The following is a 21,649-nucleotide window of genomic DNA, read 5'->3' on the forward strand; positions in this document are numbered from 1 at the left end:
GTGCATGTCTTCTCTTGGAGGCCCTATCATGTGAAACACCAGAATTTACTGCTTTTACACATAGAAGAAGAGTGGAATGCGAGCTCCGTTTTTCACTGTAGGAATAATAAACAAAAATGTGGAAAAAATTTTGTTTTGAAAAAAATCCATTGGGGGAAAATTAACTCTGAAAGATTAATTATGAACCAAGTAAATTATCACTGAAAGCATTTCTGAAGTGTTTTAATTCTCTATTCAGCAGTATGAGCGGCTTGAACCCAGACACACTGTGCTCTCAGGAATGAGGCATAAAAATAAGGCCAGAGTGTTTAAGTCTGCAGGATTAGATGCATATTTAAACTGGCCATTATAATGATCTACAACCACTATAGAGCCTCACACTTTATATAATTATATTAACACTATATCATGATAGTAGATTTTTGATTTTCACAGAAATGCGATGCTAGCACATGGACCAGCCAGTCACTAGTGATGTGTTGTTCATGAACGATTTGTTAATTTTGAACTAATCTTTTGTATGACTCGAGAGTAACAAGTCATCTCAGTGAGTGATTTGCCCATTTTTCCCTGGGTCACACATGCTTTCTTCACAAACAGGTCTTTCGGGTATGCGTCTCTCATTCACCTGTCACATGATCACTGCATCATCTCAGTAGGGAGGAGTGATCCATTCATGAACCATGATGACAGGTCTTTCAGGTATGAGTCTCTCATTCATTATTCATGTGGTTACAGCAGTCATATGACCAATGTTATTACTGGAGAAGAGAGGAGAGCTTGATAACTTCAGCTGGTCAACCAGAACATTTCTGTAGCTAGCTATCTGTATGTAATGTAGCTACTGAATGGATGTTTAATTCATCTTTCCATTGGAACAAGGTCATACACTTCTGATCTTCAATGACCAGGTAGGTTAAAGTGAATAGCTATTATACAATGAACAGAATGATATTTTTTATTGATAGGCACAGCGCTCTCGTATAGGCAGTTGAACTTGTACTAATCAGTCATTTAAACTGAATAACTCAATAGGTTATGGTCCAAAAGGTTGCTTAAGAGCTTAACAAAAGTGAGCTTGTCTATTATACTTTACCAAGTGATGCAAACCACGTTGGTCTTAGTGTTTGAGAACCATATAGGGGCGCAACAGCAGCATACTAGTTCCAATGACCGAAATGACCGAATGATTTGAAAAAAAGATAAATTCATTTTACTGAATGAGATTCAAAGATCCAAGTCAGTAAAAAGATCCAAACTTCCCATCACTACCAATCACAGTTGTTGCAGTCTGATTTGCCACAATGTTTAGTTAGATTTCTGGAGAGGTGCACGTCAGACTCCAGCATAGGGTACAGCATAGATTCAACGCAGAAGTATAAATTGGCCTTGAGAGGAAGTCAGTGACTCGCATTAGTCTTCATTAGATTAAGTCCTGTACATTTTCTTGTTTTCCCATGTATCTTCTTGCATTCAAATTTTAAATGAGTAACAGTTGGGAGATAGGAAGAAAGAGAAATAAAGTAAAACAGAGGACACACACATAGAAGTTCTTTTGTTCTTTTTAAACAGGTACACATTTCATCCTGAACGCCAAATTCCACACACACATCACAAGAGCACCTCCTTGTCCAAAGTACTGGCAGTTTTACCCATTCCATTAAAGCAGCAACTCACAGTACCAGCAGACCTGGCAGCAGCACTGAGACTCAACAAATAACATCTGGTCCTCCTTGTCTACTCTGATGAGCAAGCAGCAAGGAGATGGATAACAACAGTTTGTAGTGCATCAACTTTTGGCACTACCTCAGAAAAAAAAAAGATTAACAGATTCAATCTCCCACATGAAAAGGATAGTGTTTTTCAGGGGAAAGTAGGACATAAAATGCTAATTGTAGCTGATGAGGGGGTGTCAGCACTAAGTTGTGTTTATTTGGATGGGAGTGGAATAAGCACTTCAATCTGCTTTCACTTTTGTGCAAGGAGAGTTTAATATGGAGGCTGCACTTGCTATCTACGTCATAGTGTTGTTAAGGGGTTAGTTTTCTATCGGTTTTGATTAACTTTGATTAGGCTATGATAAATGCTCATTCCTGAATGCACACTAGAGCTTCATACTTGACACGGAAGCAAGGGTGAAGAAAAGGTGAACAAATGCCGAGGACTCAAAGATTTATTGACTCCAGGCACACAACATGAAAAAGGGATTAAAAGAACTTAAGTAGAAAAGCTGTAATATTTCATGTAAATCAGAGTAGTCACTCTTCTTCCACTCTCAATATAGCTATACAGAAAACTATAGAGCATCTAATTGGTACTGTTTTCTTCATGGTACATTAGTGTATTGATGGAATTGTGCTTCACTGTTTTAATGTCACCAAGATTATCAGTGCTGTGTAGCTACAAAATGTGTATGGAATGTTAGCAGAATTCCACCAACATATTTTCATGCCTCTGAATCACAAATTGAATTTAAAAAAAAAAAATCCTCAAGGAATGCACCTTTAACCATAGGCCAGGACCAGATGTGCCTGACCAAAATGGACATCTGCTGTCTGGGCCAGACTTGAAGGGCAGGAAACATGAAAACATCTGTGTAGACTTTAAAGTGAGAGGAAAGTCAGTTCCCATTACGCAGTCTGCTCTATGGCCAAGCACACTTCATTTTCACCCATTAAATTTACAGATCATAACACCGTCTGCCTCAATAAAGATGTTGGCAATCTCTGCTTCCACTGACAAAAGGAGACTTTTGTTTTCATTGTGTTCAAAAAATCACCATGTTGCTGGACCTCTCCCAGGTATAAGGCTATTGTGTGTGTGTGTGTGCGCGCGCGCGCAATATCTTGGATCATCTCAAGTCTTCCCTACATTTAAGATTTATTCACATCCTCTGCTCATATACATATGCCCATGACTACACAGACACATGCATACAGTAGTGCTTGAAAGTTTGTGAATCCTTTAGAATTTTCTATATTTCTGCATAAATATGACCTAAAACATCATCAGATTTTCACACAAGTCCTAAAAGTAGATAAAGAGAATCCAGTTAAACAAATGAGACAAAACTATTATACTTGCTCATTTATTTATTGAGGAGATAATGAGAATGAGAAATGAGAAAACGATCCAATATTACAAATCTGTGAGTGGCAAAAGTATGTGAACTTCTAGGATTAGCAGTTAATTTGAAGGTGAAATTAGAGTCAGGTGTTTTCAATCAATGGGATGACAATCAGGTGTGAGTGGACACCCTGTTTTATTTAAAGAACAGGGATCTATCAAGGTCTGATCTTCACAACACATGTTTGTGGAAGTGCATCATGGCACGAACAAAGGAGATTTCTGAGGATCTCAGAAAAAGCATTGTTGATGCTCATCAGGCTGGAAAAGGTTACAAAACCATCTCTAAAGAGTTTGGACTCCACCAATCCACAGTCAGACAGATTGTGTACAAATGGAGGAAATTCAAGACCATTGTTACCCTCCCCAGGAGTGGTCGACCAACAAAGATCACCCCAAGAGCAAGGTGTGTAATAGTCAGTGAGGTCACAAAGGACCCCAGGGTAACTTCTAAGCAACTGAAGGCCTCTCTCACTTTGGCTAATGTTCATGTGTCCACATACATGTCAAGTTATACGGTTTCCCCATATTTTGTACGGGAAAATGCCATTTTTTGGCTAATACAATGTACACTGATTTTCACACGGGAAAATTACATTTTGTATCAGATAATTTTCTCAGAGTAAGAGAAAAAAAGTTTCTTAGCATCCACCATTTATTTTTTCAAAACACGCATGCCCAATGAAATGGAACTATTTTCGATTTATGTGGTTTTATAGTTGCACATGGTTTTCTCGGTCATTTAAGTACATTGGCTTGGACTGCCCAGACTTCTGTGATGGCTGCAGAAGTTATATTCTGCCAATTTCTGAACATAACTTGGAACACAACATGGAACACAACACCCCCCCGACTGTGGCAGACCATTTTTCGCAACTAGCGAAAAAAAGAAGTTTCTCGATTCAAAGACTGCACAGGTAAGCATTTGTGTTGTGTTTTTTTTTTTTAGTTTTTACTGTTTGCATGTAGGAAAGCTTCGTCCATTATCATGATAATTTAGGGAGGCGATACTGGGAGTCGTCGTTTATACAACGGCAACTGCTTCCCTAAACATTTTAATTGCTGATAGACATTATATGTAGACACAGATGACCAACACTCATTACTATGGTACCATCAGTCATCAGTAAACTGGAAAAGTATTGAATGAAGAGTAATGGTGGTAACGACCATTGGTAACCTGTCTCTAAAATGTGTAGTAGGGGATGGAAGCAATTTAACACCATCTACATGTTTACCGTGTTCTGATTTTCTTTTATTGACCAGGAAAATAATAGATGTATATTGGGGAAAGGTCTTCGATGTAAAAACTGCTCTGGGTGTTGCCAGGTTTCCAATGCTGAAACAACTTTTTACTGCTTTGCTGTGCCTCCCACATAGCAATGCAGATAGTGAGAGGGCTTTTTCATTGGTTAGGAAAATTCATACTGAGTACAGAAAAAATATGGTTGCAGACACATTAACTGCATATCTGCAAATTAAAATGAACTGTGATGAGGAGCTACAACTGCTACTCAAGCAGTGATATTATAGCTAGTGCCAAATCTGCAACATCTTTGTACAAAAAAGAACACTCCAAAAAGGAATAAGATTTAAATTCTTGTTATAAATTACTGGGAAGATTTTCAATTTAACTTCATAATTTATTAATATTTTCACTTATCCTTGTTTACATAATATACTTGATGTGGTTCAGTCATTTTTAGTTGGATCTAACACTGCTTGTGGTGTCAACATTTTTTTCTCAAATGGAACTTTTACTTACCTTCATTTATTGTTTGACATGATTATATGTAATTTATTACATGTAACCTACTATTTTAATTAGCATAACTACTTAGCACTGATGTTATATTTCAAGTAATTTTCTTTGGTGGAATGTAATATTGTAGGTGATGTCAACACTTGTCAAATAGAACTTTGTGTAATTTTTATGAACTATTTAATATTAAAGGATATGGGACATGGATTTTTACCTGGGCATAATTATGTATAAAGGACATAAGAAATGCCATCTAAATCACTGCAGGGCGTCAAAAATGTGAAAATCATCACATTATTCAAGTTTTTCTATACATCAGCGTAAAACAAGGATTCGTTAATGAGCTAGGTGGTCACGTGACCCGTGACGTCACAAAAACTTTCCAAGGAGCCAGCACTTGGGAATCTAATGTAAACAGGTTACCGAAATGGACACCATCGACAGTGATATTCCCAATGTTTCACAGAGATGTGAAGTTAGACCCCATCAATTCGAACCAATAGCTGGAAATTCACATGAACATAGATCTTGTCTTTACTCTGACGGGTCAGATGATTCTGAGAGTGAGAGTTCATTCAGCCCTCATGAAACTGAAAGCGGTCAGCTCGATAACACTTCCTGGTAAGTTAAAAACAATTCTGCTCAAAGGCTAATGATCTGTTGAAAGAAGTATTATTTTTGTATCATACATTGAAAGTTCATCATAGATCTAGCTAAAGTCCGTTGCAAGCTAGTTTTTTTTTTACTGATATTTTTCGAGATTGATTGAGATACAATGCTTCCAGAGTCCAAGATGAAAACATTCAAAATGGCGAAACGAGTCAGAATTATGATAATCAATAATTGATACACCCAAAATTATAATACTAATCCTTACCTCGGCTTTCAGACGCTTAGCGCAAAGGTCTTCAACAGGGGGGTCGCGAAATCGCACCGGATCACTCATATCAACAAAAATATTCCTGCCCTGTCCCCTGGCCTCCATGCAGGGATGCAAACAGCGCGCCTTTCGGCGGATGCCGCCTTTTTCACGGCTGAATCGCGCAGATCCGATTTAAAAAAAATATAAAAATAGCGATGTTGGTTCATGGAGCATGAGGCATGAAGTGTAAGGATGAGAGAGAGGCGGTTTGGGTCGGGAAGCTGCGCGCATTTGTGCAGCCTGGCGCAGGTGTGCGCGGCTTCCCGATTTGAACTGTTCTTTTTTTTCCTCATCCTTATGCTTCCTGTTTCATGAATTAATATCGCTTAGTACCTGAGTATTAATGTTGAAAGAATCCTCAGTGAAATGGTCCGAATACAGTTTGTGGGAAACAGTAGGTGCAAAGTTTTTTTCAACAGGTGTTCTGTAAAGTTGTCCTACCAAGCCTACTGCGCATGCGCAGGTGAGCCCACACTTTCCTCAGCTTCGGGTCCTTGGGGAATGCAAAAAAACTTACTCCAGGGCATTTCCCATTGGAATTATTGCAACCATAAGCAGCACAATACACCATGATGTCCAATGTATGATGTCCAATGTACTTTAAAGACTATAAAAACAATTTTCTTGTCATCCACTTCTCCATTCATCTACCCACTTGTGCTGTACCCGAAAGTTTTTGTGACGTATCATCACGTGACAGCGGCTCTTCCAGTTGCAAAAAATGCATATCGGAAGTCGAGCAGAAATGCCATATAATCATCACGAATATAACGATTTTGCTGAATTTAATAGATGATTTTGTATTTGTTGATGCAATTAATTCATATTTTTAATGGAAAGAAACTGATATAGCGTGCTTTTATGTTTCATGTCCCATATCCTTTAATACATTTTATTTACAAAATTTACATCAATAATTCTAGTATTACTGATACAATGTATATTAAATAATTAAGTTTATAGTTCAGTCATTTTCTTTAGTAGATAATTGTTTACTTGACTGTACATATAGTCCATTTTAATTCAGTTGTTTTCTCTGGGATCTAAAATTTGTTTTTATTCAGTACATGCTTATTTGATCCCTTTAACTTGATGCAGTGTGATAAATATGCCTAGAACAATAGGAGTGTATAATGTGGAATAAAACAATCGGTGCTTTGAATTATATATTGGAATTTTTTCTCGTGTATAAGGGCTCATGGGTGTATGTAAGGGAAAAGTACAGATTTTGTAAGGGTATGGGTAACTAAAGGTTGACATGTATGAGTCCACCATCAGGAGAACACTGAACAACAATGGTGTGCATGGCAGGGTTGCAAGGAGAAAGCCACTGCTCTCCAAAAAGAACATTGCTGCTCATCTGCAGTTTGGTAAAGATCACGTGGACAAGCCAGAAAGCTATTGGAAAAATGTTTTGTGGATGGATGAGACCAAAATAGAACTTTTTGGTTTAAATGAGAAGCGTTATGTTTGGAGAAAGAAAAACACTGCATTCCAGCATAAGAACCTTATCCCATTTGTGAAACATGGCGGCAATAGTATCATGGTTTGGGCCTGTTTTGCTGCATCTGGGCCAGGACGGCTTGCCATCATTGATGGACAGAGGTGGAAAAACTGGATTGACAAAGTAAAAGTCCTGCTTAGGTTTTCCTTCTGCCTGTGCTCTCAACACAGGTGATTTCACCAATTAGCTCATCAACCTGGCTTAGGGGATGTGGTAATTAGGATCAGCTGGTTCATTGAATTGGCTGGAGCAAAAATGTGGCAGGGTTTTTACTTTCTGCACCCGGGTTTTTCCACCTCTGTTGATGGAACAATGAATTCTGAATTATACCAGCGAATTCTAAAGGAAAATGTCAGGACATCTGTCCATGAACTGAATCTCAAGAGAAGGTGGGTCATGCAGTAAGGCAACGACCTTATGCACACAAGTCATTCTACCAAAGAATGATTAAAGAAGAATAAAGTTAAATGTTTTGGAATGGCCAAGTCAAAGTCCTGACCTTAATCCAATCGAAATGTTATGGAAGGACCTGAAGTGAGCAGTTCATGTGAGGAAACCCACAAACATCCCAGAGTTGAAGCTGTTCTGTAAGGAGGCTTGGGCTAAAATTCCTCCAGGCCGGTGTGCAGGACTGATCAACAGTTACCGGAAATGTTTAGTTGCAGTTATTGCCCAAGGGGGTCACATCAGATACTGAAAGCAAGGGTTCACATGCTTTTGCCACTCACAGATATGCAATATTGGATCATTTTCCTCAATAAATAAATGACCAAGTATAATATTTTTGTCTCATTTGTTTAACTGGGTTCTCTTTATCTACTTTTAGGACTTGTGTGAAAATCTGATGATGTTTTAGGTCATATTTATGCAGAAATATAGAAAATTCTAAAGGGTTCACAAACTTTCAAGTGCCACTGTACCTGTGTGTATAACTGAGTAGTGTCAACGTCCAGACTGTACCTGCTCTGGTAATGCCTGACAACACCTGACTGAATGAGATAATTCATTAGCAAATGGTCCAACTGAGACATTCCTTAGCAATGAAACAGTGTCTTCCCTCTTTACACCCATGCCTTCCTTTTTTCCAGGATTCCCATTCCTGCAGGATCATGCCACTTTGCAGGGAGAAAAATGGCAGACATCCAGGCCTAAGATCCATGCGTAATCTGCTTGCAGTCAGAGTGTCACATTCCACTGACTGCTGGATAAATGGCACGATCAAAGCCTCGGGTGTGTTTGTTTTATCAGCCAACAAACTGGGAGCAGACTTCCCACTAACATGGTTCATACCTTTGCATAATGTTCAAAGAAAAAAAAAACAAAAAAAACAAAACAAAGGAGGAATGCAAGAGAACTCTATGATGTCACATTGTGTGCCTGAATCCCATTAAGTGCTCGATTAGTGCACAAATAGCAGCTGTCAAACACATCTGGCCTCTGTGCCTCAGATGTGATCCTGCTTCAATCTTCTTTCATTTTTAACTTTCTTCAAGGTCAAAGCCTCCACTTTGTTGTGCTGAGACTCCAAAGCCTAAATCAAGCATTTGCTAAGCACGCACATGCAACAGCACTGCTATAAAATCTGATTATCCTGAGTTTGTTAAGATAATCTCCAAAGTAACAGAACCATTATGCAATGAACAAAAGTGCAACAGAAGGTTCAATACAGAAGACCAGAATGTGCTCCCCTCACTGCTGCAGATAAAGAGAAAGCATTTTACATTGGAAATAGTTTCCATGATTATGCTTCATATGGTTCTCAGGAGTGTGCAGAAACAGGATAAGCTTTTTTTCTAATCAGTTTTTCAACTTATGGACTTTTCTGAAGCTTCTAGGAAATGATGTAAAGAAATTGCTCAGAACTCAACATACAGTAAAAAGTGTAACACACTGCAACACTCAGTGTTAGTTTTTAAATTGTTAACTTTTCATTTCAGGATAAATATTAATACATGGAACATAGACAAAGTCATATTTATTTTTTTGTTCATCGTACACCATCATATGTGCAAAATCATGCTAAGAATTCATTTGCGTTTAGTGCTCCCAATTTCAGTTGAACATAAATATTGTGAGAAATGGATTATGGATGCTTCTGATTGCTGAAATGGTACATATTGTTTAAATTGAACAGAAAAGAAACTGTGAATGTACAAAACTAGATTTAGCTACTGGAGTTTGCCTTTTGACTCTGGCTTTAAGGAGAAAACCAAGATGAAAACTAGGGAAGTGACTATGATGGACATGCAGACAAAAGTGGTGTAGAAATCAATGCAACACAACAGTTTAAAACCAGATTACTTGGGTATCACACACATAAGGAAGGACATACTTGAGGAGTAAGGCTTTTGCAATGATGAAAATGGAGAAATCAATAGAACCCAATGAATTCACAGAAAGTTTACACAGCAGTGCTTCTCTCTCATTAGGCAGAGGAACCCATGAACCTGGGAAAATTACAAAGGTTTGGCTAAATTCATTCAGATTCATTCCAATGTTTTAGACCAGTTTTGCTGTCTTTGTTAACGTTGTGCTTCTAATGGCTCGCCAAACAACTGATTTTTTTTTTAAAGTAATTTTACTGGGACTTTACTGCAAAGAAGGAAATAGTCTTTATTATCACCAAAGACAATGGAATATCCATGATTAATGTCAGTAATCCTGGTGTGAAGGAGCAGACTACAAACACTCAGGACTACAACTCCCATGACACACAGCACCCTCTGTCCCCAGCCTACAGAACTACAGCTGTCACGCATTTCCTTAATCACGACTTCCACTATTTAAGCTGCTCATTCACACCACTCCAGGTCGAAGCATCACCCTACCATTTCAGTACATACCAAGCCTTGTATCGTTTCTGACTGTCTCTAGCATTTCCTGACATTTTGCTATTTCCTCTCTGTTTTTGCTCTTTGTCTTTTCCATGTCTCATTGTTCGCTGATTGCCTGACCCTCACTAGTTTACCGACACTGATTTCAGTCACACATTTTGGCTTTGTTGACAGTCTGTTGATCTGCTTCCTCCGTGCATACATCAGTAAGCGCCTGCACTCTCACAGGATACTTCACCATAATGGATGTAGTGGAGGATCCTAAACAGACAGCTCTAAACGTGCAGGGGCATTTGCTAGGAGAACATCAACAGATGCTTGCCGACCTCAACACTCGGATGACGCACCTCACATCTGTGATATCGCAGGCCCTCCTAGCACATTCCGAGCCTCCTCCTAACCCAGCGCTTCAACTCCCCACTCCAGAGAAGTTTGCTGGAGACATCATTGCATGTAAAGGTTTTTTACTGCAATGTTCTATGTATTTTTCCACCATGCCGCATTTATCGGAGGAGCACAAGATCGCAAAATTTATATCTTTTCTCTCAGGAAAAGCACTTCACTGGGCCACCACAGTTTGGAATAAGGGATAGAGGTTGGAGAGAGTCTTCTTGCCAGTTCCCAAGGCTCCAGAAGTGTTGCTGAATATGCCTTGGAATTCAGGACACTAGCAGCTGCCAGTGGGTTGAACGATCCAGTGCTGAAAGCGGTATTTCGCCAAGGCCTACATCCAGAGATCATTAGTGAACTGGCTTGTAGAGATGAGAACCTCACTCTGGACTCCCTCATTGACTTAGCTATTCGACTCAACCAATTGTTAAAGCACCGACCATCTATCCACTTCAACACCAAATCTACCCAGTCTATGGAGGATGACTCACCCATGGAGGTCTCACGCATCCATCTAACCTGCTCCAAACATGCTAGGTGGCACAAGGAGGGGTTATGTTTCTACTGTGGGATCCCTGAACAAAGCATCTGGCAATGTCCTGTACAACCAGCCTGAGAGACCCCAACAGAGAGGCCTGTAAGCTTCACAACTCCGGTGAGAAAATTCAGTTCTAAATCCTTTACCATCCCAGTCCTACTCAGGGTAGGGTCCTCCACTCATGTCTTATCTGTTTTTGTTGATTCAGGGCAGAGGGGAGCTTTAGCAATAGTGCCATCGGGCAGAACCTCGACCTGCCTACCATCCCCCTGCACAGTGCACTCAGTATCAAGACCATCGATGGAGGACCCATTGGCAATGGACTGGTCACCACTCGCACACAACCAGTACAGATTCAAATAGGGGCTTTACACAAAGAATTCATATCACTCTATGTAACCACCACCATCGATCATGACATCATCCTTGGCTATCCCTGGCTGTAGCTACATGATCCATTGATAAAGATGGCGGCATGAGGAGTCGCAGCGGCCTGAGGCTCTACCATTCACAGTGTTTTTTTTTTTTTTTTTTTTTTAAGTACACCCGCTCAGACCTTATTGAAATACAAAAACACTGTTCGGACTTTGTTAAATCATAAAATCCTTCCCAAAATTGATTATTTGTCCACAGAAGTGCCTGGAATTAATCCGAGCAACAGTGGGACCCAGACTGCAGGGACACAGACGGAGGAAGCGTGGCAACAGGGCAGGCTGCTGAGCGAGGCTGTGCCACGCTCCACACTGACCGGCCGTTCCAAGCTTACTCCTCATCAACGCTCGCTCTCTTGTCAACAGAATGGACGACTTGAGACTCCGACTTGTGAATAACTGATGGGACAGCTGTATAACAATAATCTCAGAGACATGGCTGCACGGAAACATCCTAGATGCAGCTGTGGAACTACAGGGGCACAGCATCTACAGAGCAGACCGTACGTCAGAGGCCAGGAAGAAAAAAGGAGGAGGTGCATGTGTTTATGTGAGAGATGATTTTTGCACTGATGTCACTGTTATGGAAAGCCATTGTTGTACGGACTTGGAGTTTGTGGTGCTAAAATGCATTCCATTCCACCTCAGCCATGAGCACAGTGCATTGTTTGTTTTTGCTGTGTACATTCATCCATGAGCTAATGCAAAGTTAGCCATGAGCAGGCCACATGAGGCAATCAGTAAACAACAAAACAGACTACCAGACAGTTTTATCATTGTGGCGGGGGATTTTAATCACAAAAACCTGAAGTCTGTGTTACCCAAATTCTACAAAAACATCCACATGGGGACATGGAATGGAAAAACACTGGATCAGGTTTACACCAACTTCAAAAGGTGCCTACAAAGTCTGCCCAGCCCCCCACCTTGGACAATCAGACCACTTGGCTCTGGTTTTAACACCACCTTATCAACCTCTCATCAGTAAAACAAAGCCAGGTCAGGACAGTTCAGATCTGGTCTGAAGAGACTGAGGCAGCACTGCAAGACTGTTTTGAGGACACAAAGTGGGAGATCTTTGATCAGGAAGACACAGAACAACATGCCTCCAAATTAATGGACTATAACAGGTTCTGTGTTGAGACTTCCACAAAAACCAAAAACATCGGAGTGCCCCAAAACCAAAAGCCCTGGTTCAACAGCACTGTTTACAGTCTACTGAAAGCCAGGAATGTGGTGCTGCAATCAGGCGACCAGGAGACCTACCGGAGATCCAGAGTAGATCTGAGAAGGGGGATCACTGCTGCCAAAAATAAATATAAAATGCAAATCGAACAGCATTTCAAAGACAACAACACCTGCAGCACGTGGCAGGGGAAAAGAACAATTACTAACTACAAACAGAACCCCTGCCCACCCTCTACAGTTGACCCCTCCCTCCCTGATCAACTGAACACCTTCTTCTCCCATTTTGATAGCAACATCGTCAACATGAATGAGCCATCCCCAGCATCCCTCACCCATACTGTAGTCAACATCCTACACACACCTCCAGCCCCCCTCAGAAAGAGAGACATCCAATGGCATTGCACCAATACCAGGTTAAGCGGGCCCTGCTCAGCATCAATGGCAGGAAAGTGACTGGTCTGGATGGGGTCCCAGGACGTGCTCTAAAAGCATGTGCACACCAACTGCCAGCTGTTTTCACTGACATATATTCAACAAGTCACTGAAGGAGGCCATAGTCCCCTCCTACTTTAAAGCTACAACCATCATCCCTGTCCCAAAGCGCTCAGCAGTCACATGCTTGAATGATTATCAGCCTGTTGCATGAACACCAATAATCATGAAATGCTTCGAAAGACTGGTGATGAACTACATCAGGGGTGCCCAAATTGATCCATAAAGGGCCATGTGGCTGCAGGTTTTCATTCCAGCCATGCAGCAGCACACCTGATTTGGCTTATTCAATCAACTGACACACCCACCCTTTAATCAAGGGTGGGTGTGGCTGCAAGTATTTGACTGTGTGAAGACAGTTCAGTTGATTGAATGAGCCAAATCAGGTGTGCTGCTGCATGGCTGGAATGAAAACCTGCAGCCACATGGCCCTTTATGGATCAATTTGGGCACCCCTGAACTACATCAAAGCCTCCATCCCTGCTGACCTGGACCAGTACCAGTTCGCCTACAAAACCAACAGGTGCACTGAGGACACCATCTCCCTCATGCTCCACACTGTACTGACTCACCTGGAGAACCCTGACACCTATGTGAGGATACTGTTCATTGACTTCAGCTCAGCCTTCAACACTGTCAATTTGAGCAAACTGGTCAACAAGCTGTTGTCTCTGGGCCTGGACTACTACTTCTGTAGCTGGATTAAGGACTTTCTCTCCAACAGACCACAGCATGTGAGACTTGGAGACCTCATCTCATCCAACACCATCTTAAACACTGGCACCCCCCAAGGCTGTGTTCTTAGTCCACTCCTTTACTCACTCTTCACACAGGACTGTTCTCCCATTCATAACTCAAACCAAATATACAAGTTTGCAGATGACACAGCTGTGGTGGGGTTGATAACCAACAGCGATGAGGTAGCCTACAGAGAGGAAGTTCTGGCCCTCACATCTTGGCATCAGAACAATGACTTGCTCCTCAACACCAACAAAACAAAGGAGCATGTCATTGACTTCAGAAAACGACTGGTTAAAACAAATGCCAGCCTGGTGATCTCTGGAGAGGAGGTGGAACAGGTGGGGAGCTTCAAGTGCCTCGGTGTTCACCTCTCAGAGGACCTAACATGGGGAGTGAACACCAGAGAGGTGGTGAAGAAGGCCCAGCAGAGACTCTTCTTCCTATGATCCCTGACAAAAACTGGGCTCTCAGTACGATTGCTCGATTGACTTACTGCCAGGAATGTCTCCTCCACATGGTCATATTTATCCCTTGTCCCAAAAGGAACAGGCAGCCATGGAGGAATATATTCAGGAGGCTCTCAAACAGGGATACATCTGGCCTTCCAAGTCACCTGCATCAGCTGGTTTCTTTTTTGTTGAGAAACGAGGAGGTGGACTGAGGCCTTGCATCAACTACAGAGGCTTAAACCAGGTCACCATAAAGTAACCTTATCCTCTTCCCCTGGTTCCAGCAGCTCTTGAACAGCTTTGATCCACTAAGATATTTTCAAAGCTTGATCTACGAAGTGCATACAACCTGATCTGAATAAGGAGGGGTGACGAATGGAAGACAGCCTTCAGTATGACCGCAGGGCACTTCAAGTACCGGGTCATGCCGTATGGCCTTTCTTCGGCACCCAGCGTGTTCCAGTGCTTCATCAATGATGTGCTATGGGACATGCTGGGCAAATATGTCATTGCCTATATCGATGATATCCTGATTTACTCTTCAGATGTCTAGAGTCACCAGGAACATGTCAGAACCATTCCCAAGAGACTGTTAGAGAACAACCTGTATGTAAAGGCAGAGAAGTGAGTTTCATCTAAACAAGACTTACACCCAAGTCTGTAAAGGAGCTCCAATGATTTCTAGGCTTCGCAAACTTTTATCGACGGTTCATTAGAGGTTTCAGCTCTCTAGCAGCTCCACTCACCACACTATTGAAGAAGGGCCCCAACCGCCTACAATGGAACTCTGCGGCCAAGGAAGCCTTTGGTTGACTTAAGCTTGCATTCACCTCAGCCCCCATGCTCCAACACTAAAACTTCCCACTAAGTCTTTCATCGTGGAAGTCGACGCATCCTACTGAAGCTACACCCCGTAGCCTTTTTTTCTAAAAAATTAACTTCGGCAGAAAGGAATTATGACGTGGGGAACAGAGAGCTCCTCACTATTAAATTAGCCCTCGAAGAATGGTGGCACTGGTTAGAGGGAGCTATGCACCCCTTTGTCATCCTCATGGACCACAAGAACCTTGAGTATCTCTGAAAGGCCAAGAGGCTAAACCCCAGGCAGGCCAGGTGGGCATTATTCTTCACCCAGTTCAATTTCTCAATTTCTTTTTGTCCTGGTTCCAAAAACACCAAGGCAGATGCATTATCCAGAACTTTTGGTCCTTCTCAACAAGACTCTAGCTCTCATCCCATCATCCCATCGCACTGTTTCATACAATCCATCACATGGGAACTGGACAAAGAAATAAGCAAGTCTCAGCCCTGAACCCACCCATTTATCTCCCACCTGGTCTTCTCTATGTGCCCAAGCACCTATGCAGTCAACTCATCACCTGGGCTCACTCATCTCCCGCCACTGGACATCCCAACAGCCGACGTTCTCACCAAATGCTAAGAAACAGGTACTGGTGGGAGAACATGTTGTCCGAAATCAATCAGTTCATCAGCTCATGCTCTGAATGCACCCAAGCAAAGGTCCTGAGAACCCCCCCCCAGCTGGCAAGTTAAGCCCTCTACCAATTCCACAAAGACCCTGGTCACATCTGGCTACTGACTTTATCACAGATCTCCCACCCTCTCAAGGGAATACCACCATAATGGTAACTATCAATTGCTTCTCAAAAGCTCTGAAACTCATCCCTTTACCCGGCATCCCCACAGCTTCTCAGACTGCTGAGCTGTTATTTCAACAGGTTTTCTGATACTACGGCATCCCTGAAGATACAGTCAGTGACCAGGGTCCCCAATTCATCTCACAATTCTGGGCAAGTTCCATGGAAAGGTTGGGAGTATCAGTAAGTCTCATGTCCAGCTACCACCCCCAGTCAAACAGCCAAGTGGACAGAGCAAACCAGGAGATTGGCTACTTCCTGAGAATATATTGTATGCACAACCAGGGGGACTGGGCGCCCATCCTACCTTGGGCTGAGTACGCACAAAACTCGCTCAAACACTCAGCTACCCAGCTAACACTGTTTCAGTGCATACTCTGCTACCAGACACCCTTGTTTCCCTAGGATGATGCACCCACCCAAGTACAGGCCATCGATGACTGGTTTTGATGAAGTCAAACCATCTGGGAGGAGGTCCACCAGCATCTGGAAGCAGTCAGCGCCAAGTACAAGGAGTATGCAGATAAAACATAGAGGTGAGACTCCTGACTTCCTCCCCGGCAACAGGGTGTGGGTAGCCACAAAGAACTTGACAGAAGCGAACCCCTGCTAGAAGCTCCAGCCACGCTACATTGGGCCCTTCAAGGTCTTGCGCTGAATCAGCGACATGTCATACCGTCTTGAACTCCCACCTCACTGTCGAATATCCCCTACATTCCACATTTCACACCTCAAACCTGCTATCCTGGGGCCCCTTGCCCACAACTCGCCAGACTAGGAACACTATGCACTCAACCTTGAGGGAGACCAGGTAAACAAGATCCTCAACTCCAGATGATGAGGAGGCCAAATTGAGTACTTGGTAGATTGGGAAGGATATGGACCTGAGCAACAAAGTTGGGTTAAGTCCAAGGTAGGGCTGTGCCGATAGACGATGCCATCGTCCATCGACGATGGTGGTCATCCATCACGATGGAGAGCCACCATCGTGATACCACGCCCCCTCCTGTCATAAACATGCATATATACGGTATCATCTGGGCCTATTTAACCTAAAAAGTTAGTTTTTTGTTAGTTTAGTTAGTTAGTTTTGTTTAATATATAAATATATAACATTTAATTATATATAAATACATAATTATATAAATCATTATAAAGTAATATCCTATTACCGCTTGTTCACGTAGGCTATGGTGCAGGGACGTGCTAGTGAACATAACATGTGGTTACACAAATACAGTATGCTACTAATAATAAATTTTGACTTCATTTTTTAGCCTACACTATACTTTTAATGTAAAATTTATCATGTTGTTCAAACAAATAGCCACTATTAACGACTTCAGTCGGGAAATATTGCACCTTATCAAACGGCAGTGAAGCGCAGACTTCGGGAGAAGTCAAATGACTTTAATCTGGTAAATAGGCCTACTTTCAGACACAAAATGGTCCACTCTAAGCCATAATGTCAAACCAAATGGAAGAATGAAGGTGATTCTGATAAATGTAAAGACAGTAAAAACAAAACAAAATTAAATCATGATTTTAAAAGCTGGTGCAATAATTCAAAGACTAATAAATTGGAAAAATTAGCGCGTTCAAGTGCGCACTAAAGGCCGAAACGCATCTTCAATTGATATGGTGTAAATAAACAATGAGTAATAGCTTAAGTGTAGTTTCTTCTCATAGTTTGAATACTAGTCTTTCATTGTTAGAGCAGATTAATATCTTACCGTGATCAGTGAGTGCTCGGGGAGGTTCGTTTCCACCTGCGCTTTGCGCAGCTCATTTCTCCGAAGCCAGCTGTGCGCAAACGCAGTGTTGACTGCTCGGCAAACTCCAAACGCTCGGTCTGTACTGGCCCTCTGTTGCGCAAGCGAGTTGGTTATGGCCAGGTTCAAATTGTGCCCAAAACAACTTAACCACGGCCATTTCAATTGCCTGAACGCTGTGACAATATTCGCCCCGTTGTTATACAGGCGATCTTTTTCTCCTCTATTTTCCATTCGGCAATGTCTCGCGCAATGCGTCTTCTAAATTGTCCGCTGAATGTGTCTCTGGCATGAAACTCGTCTGCAGGCATTTGGACTGCATTGCCCACTCTCGGTCCACATAATGTACGGTAGCTGACATATAGGGCATCATGTTGCAGCTGGACCACATATCCGTTATCAAGGCCAAATATTCCACATCACCGAGCGCTTTTTTTCTTTACGTGCCAAAGCCTCGGATGAGTATATATAATACTTTTAATAATTATAATAATAATAATAATAATAATAATAATAACAACGTGGTATTAAAATCCCCCCCCCCGCCCGCCCGCCCGCCCGCCCGCGATATGATCGTCCATCACGATGTTTGCACTGTAAACATCGTCGATGCCAATTAAGGGGACATCGCACAGCCCTAGTCCAAGGACATTCTCAACTCACTCTTGAAGCAAGAGTTTCACGCCCAGTATCCTAACAAGGCAGCACGACCATTATTTGATATTTTGCTGACTACTTTATTTTTATTGAAGATTGTCCTACACTGTGGAGTTTATTTTGCAAGAAATAAAACATAACAGGGCATACGGAAAATAATCAGGAACAGTGTGGTATAACAGCTTAAAGTGTTATATTCCTCTTATACCACAGCAATGATTACAAGTGATCAACTATTACAATCATACTTTTTATCCATTTACAGTTATTTTTAAGAGAGAAAACCTCGCGGCTAAAACTAGTCAGAGCCATGTTGTTATACACCAATTTGAATCAGTGTTTAATAGCATTGTCATAATGTACTGTATAATGTAAATCATAATGTAGTGAGAACATGATCTTAAACATACATCACACTTATTCCACAGATTCATGAGAAAGGGAAAAAAGTTTTAAAGTAACTTAAACAATGTTTTATTATACAGTACCAGGCAAAAGTTCAGACACACCTTCTAATTCAATGTTGTTTTTTCTTTATTTTTTAATGCATTAAAAGACACGCCATGTCTTCAAGTAATGATGGATGTCATTTTTCTTTGCTTAGTTGAGTGGTTCTTGACATATGGTTTACTACAGTTGCAGAATAGGGCTATTTACTGTATTTTTATTATTTAACTGTTTGATCTCAAATGCATTAAGAAGGCAAGAAATTGCACTAATTAACTTTTGGCAAGGCACACCTGTTAATTGAAAAACATTCCAGGTGACTACCTCATGAAGCTGGTTAAGATAATGCCAATAGTGTGCAAAGCATCATCAAGGTAACACTGGCTACTTTGAAGAATCTAAAATATGAAACTTACTTTTTTTAAAACACTTTTTTGTTTACCACATAATTCCATATATGTTCCATATATTATTTCATAGTTTTGATGTCTTCAGTGTTGTTCTACGATGTAGAAAATAGTCAAAATACAGAAAACCTGCTGAATAAGTAGGGGTGTACAAACTTTTGAACTGAACTTAAATTCACTTATAGAGGAAACTGAAGCCAAAATTCTTTCAACTTATTTTACAACTGAAAGAGAGAGGCTTATCAAAATCTCAAAGAAAGTCATCTCTAAGGACATTATCAAGACCATCACTATCACATCAAGGCACATGTACATCTCATCTCATCTCATTATCTCTAGCCGCTTTATCCGGGCGAAAGGCGGGGTACACCCTGGACAAGTCGCCAGGTACATGTGTACCGTACATGCTTAGGGAAAAAAAGAAGAAGAAACCTTTATTATTCGTCACATGCACACTTCAAGCACAGTGAAATTCATCCTCTGCCTTTAACCCATCTGAAGCAGTGAACACACGCACAGCAGTGGGCAGCCACACCAAAGCGCCCAGCGAGCAGTCAGGGGTTCAGGTACCTTGCTCAAGGGCACCTCAGGACCTCAAGGGCCACATCAACCTAACTACATGTCTTTGGATTGTGGGGGAAACCAGAGCACCTGGAGGAAACCCACGCAGACAACATGCAAACTCCACACAGAAAGGCCCTCACCGGCCGCTGGGTTCAAACTCGGAACCTTCTTGCTGTGAGGCGACCGTGCTAAACACTACACCACCGTGCCACCTCTAGCACTCTGAAGGATTCTTTGTTTTTTGTCCTCTTGTGGAACTTTAAACTTTTTATGCAGTTTCTATTTTATTATTTCCCTTTTAGGGTAAAAGACTGAAAAACTACAGTCCTTAACCATCCAAAGAAATTTTCACAAATGTAATTTAAGATAATTTACTGCTCTGCTGAAATTGGAGGTACGAAACATAAAGCATATTTTGTTCATATGTATCTTTTAGCAGAAAATAATATGCAAAAAATTATCAAATTTTCCTTCAGTTTCCCGATAGTCACACGGTAGTTCTCTCTGTATAACACACAAAAGAGTCTTTATAAAAATAAGGTCTTATGTCTTTAATTAAAGAACACACACACACACAATTCTGGCTCCCCATACAGCTGAGCTCATACAATAACACCTCTTCATTCATCAAGTTTCACAGTCCGACATTTGGGCTTGATATACTGTTATATTCTTTTCTTTTATAGCCGACATCATGTCTGAGGTCCAGCTTGGATTGGGCAATCCTAATAAGTGCAGAGATGGAAGCAATGTATGTGGCTCTAAAGTCAAGGAAGCATCCGGACCAGATAAAAAAGCCAAGACATACAGGCTTCAAAAGGACCACAAGATAGATCTGCTCACAGAGTTTGAAACAATGAAACAACCAAACAAATAAATAAATGGTGGGAGCCAAGGAGGGAAGCATTAGAGTCCTGCTTATATATAATTCATGCCCCATTCCCATATGCTATAGACATTTATAATTAATAAATGAGATGTCTAAGATTAGTCATAACAAAGTTCTTCAGTAGCCAGTTAAGACAATATGTCTAATGGTAAGTAGGTAGCAAGCATGTAGAGATTAATCTTAACCATAAAAATGGCAAAATTGAGACAAACACATTATTTTAGTATAATGTTATAATAAAACAATATTATAACAATGTTGTAATTAAACACAGTTAGTGGAGTGTCAGCTTTTCTGCAGTTGAGCCTCCTTTTGAGAAATAAATGTGAAGAGAAAACAGAATCTTAAAAAAAGGAATCTTGGACATTAATGTCCACTCATTTGAAAAAAGACCAAATGATGTTTTTCCTGTTTTCAACTATCCAGTTTCTATGAGCCTATGCCCACTGTAGCCTCAGATTCCAGTTCTTTGTTGATAGAAGTGGAACTTGATGCACTCTTCAAAAGAATGTGTAGAAAATTGCACAAATTATGTGTAACACTCTAGATTACACATTTTGTGTCAATATTAAATAAAACTGTATTGGAAGAATTAATCTTTTTTATTAGTTATATGTAGTTTTAAAATGACCACAACCTGTGAATTTGTTTACAGCAGTCAACAAAATGTGTAGACTGATCTGCTCTACGCATACTCAGTGTCAGGTTTTTAATGCATGAGCTATCTAATTTAACGAAACAGAAGCCAGCCTGTAGTCTGATCATGACAAAGACTTTCCATTTTGTTTTCATTTTCTTACATACTATCATATATAAAATATATTTTATATTATAAGCACTTTGCAATGTGAATTGCTAAAAATAAAATAAAATCCACA

The 21,649-nt window shown here is 41.0% G+C and overlaps 1 protein-coding gene and 1 long non-coding RNA gene across 2 annotated transcripts in view; one reads left to right on the plus strand and one right to left on the minus strand.

The window, feature by feature from the left end:
* astn1 (astrotactin 1) overlaps nucleotides 1-21,649 on the minus strand; it is a 1,125,762-nt gene that overhangs the window by 23,386 nt on the left and 1,080,727 nt on the right. The gene's annotated exons all lie outside the window — the stretch shown is intronic.
* Nucleotides 778-20,792, plus strand: LOC132892805 (uncharacterized). Its single transcript, XR_009655481.1, has 3 exons — nucleotides 778-911; nucleotides 8,403-8,544; nucleotides 20,569-20,792. It is a non-coding gene; the product is annotated as an uncharacterized LOC132892805 (long non-coding RNA).

This window comes from Neoarius graeffei, chromosome 1, assembly GCF_027579695.1.
Source record: "Neoarius graeffei isolate fNeoGra1 chromosome 1, fNeoGra1.pri, whole genome shotgun sequence".
NCBI lineage: Eukaryota > Metazoa > Chordata > Actinopteri > Siluriformes > Ariidae > Neoarius > Neoarius graeffei.